The sequence below is a fragment of the Elephantulus edwardii genome, unplaced genomic scaffold (assembly GCF_000299155.1).
Source record: "Elephantulus edwardii isolate Elephantulus edwardi_28Jun2011 unplaced genomic scaffold, EleEdw1.0 scaffold00393, whole genome shotgun sequence".
Classification (NCBI taxonomy): domain Eukaryota; kingdom Metazoa; phylum Chordata; class Mammalia; order Macroscelidea; family Macroscelididae; genus Elephantulus; species Elephantulus edwardii.
The window spans coordinates 1128371-1130512 of NW_006400143.1; positions in this window are offsets into that span (position 1 = coordinate 1128371).

A 2142-nucleotide genomic window follows, 5' to 3' on the forward strand; every position below is an offset into this window, starting at 1 on the left:
CAGTGAATACCACTATCATTCAAATATATGCACCAACAACCAGAGCCAAGGAAGAGGAGATAGAAGATTTTTACCAGCTTTTACAATCGGAGATGCATTGATAATAATGGGTGACTGGAATGCAAAAGTCAGGAACAAAGAAGAAGATTTATTAGTTGGAAAACATGGAACTATTTCATACTAGAATGCCAAATTATTGCTGCAGGTCATAAAGACTATTCTTTTGCTGTGAAAATTTCCATCATAGTTTTTGGTGTTTTTTGTTTTTTTTAAGAATAATGTGACATCAGGATTGAAGGAAGACTCTTCAACAACCTGTGTTAGGCAGCTGACACAACCTTGCTTGCTAAAAGTAAAGAGGACTTGAAATACTTGTTGCAGATGATCAAAGACTGCAGAATTCAACGTGAACTACATCTCAAGAACAACAAAAATCTTCACTCTGGAAATATACAACACCACGATAAGTAGAGACAATACTAAAGCTGTCAACGATTTGATCTTGCTTGAATACCTTGGTACCAACAATCAAGAAATCAAAGACCTATTGCACTGTGTAAAACTGCTGTCAAGGACCTCTCTAAGGAGCAATGACATCTGTTTAACGACTAGTAGACATCTGATTCAAGCCATGGTCTTTTCAACTAATTGTTTTACATCTAAAAGTTAGACAAAGACTAACGAAGAGAGAAGAAAAATTGATGGCTTTGAGCTGTAGTCCTGGAGAGGAGTACTGAATACCCATGGACTAACAAAAGAATAGATAAATATATCTTGGAGAAAGTGCAACCATTGTGCTCCTTGAAGGCAAGAAGAGTGAATCTTCCTCTCACGTATTTTGGGCATATGGTTAGGAGCAGCCATTATTTGGAAAAGGACATCAGTTTGGAAAAATGAAGGATCAGTCAAAGAGAGGAAGGTACTCAATGAGTTTCATTGAGAGAGTGACTGTAACAATGGATATTGTCCTCAGGTTAGGGCAAGGATTAGATTCATTGTTCATAGGGTCACTATGACTTGTAGTTGACTTAATGGCACCCAAAACCAACAACTAAACTTTGACATTGCAGCAGCCATAAACAGTAAGGAAACAAAGGGGTGTGGTTGTGCGACATGAAAACTATTTACAAAAGCAAGGAGTGGGACAAATTTGATTCATCGGCAATAGTTTGTTGACCCTGATCTGAATTAAACAGAGGAGGGAAAATAAGAAAGAATAGTAAGAAAAAAAAGAAGGTAGGAAAAATGTCTGAGATATATTTCATTAGAATTCCTGAAAGAGAGAAAAATGTTGAAGAGATGGCCAAGAATTTCCTCACACTAAAGAAAGATAATGATTCACTGATTTTAAAAATCCTATAAATCTTATGACAAACAAATGAAAAGATGTTTTTAAAACAAACTATCTTGTGAGTTTATATATTGCCTTTTATGTCCAAGCTTTGTTTCCTCAAATAGACTTTATCGAATAAAGAAGTTATAGCCCCTATTTTTCTGTAGTCTTCACCTAACCTTACCTATTTTTTTAGTACCCTCATCTGATGGTATACCAATTGACATATTTCAGCTAACAAATGCTGCCCTAGATGTGCTCACCAAGTTGTGCCAAGAAATCTGGAAAACAACCCTTTGGCAAACTGACTGGAAGAGATCTACATTTGTTCCCATTCCAAAGAAGGTGACCCAAAAGAGGGTGGAAACTACAGAACAATATCATTGATTTCACATGAAAGCAAGATTCTACTGAATATTATCCAAAAACGACTGGAACAGCACATCAGCAGAGAACTGCTGGAAGCCAAGACTGGAGTGCAGAGAAGCCAAAGCACAGGGAAGAATTCGAGATACTAAAGAGTTGAATAGAAGATTTCAAAAGTTCTGCATGGGATAACAAAGCAAAATATTACAATGAAATGTGCAAGGAGTTGGAGTCCGAAAATCAAAAGGGCTGAACTCGCTCAGCATATCTTAAGCTCAAGGAACTGAAGAACAAATTCAAACCTCGAGTTGCTATAATCAAGGATGCTTTTGGCAGAATGTTAAATGATCCAGAAAGTATTAAAAGAAGATGGAAAGAATATACTGAGTCACTTATCGAAAGGAATTGGAAGACACAGAAGAATTTCATGAAACAACATATGA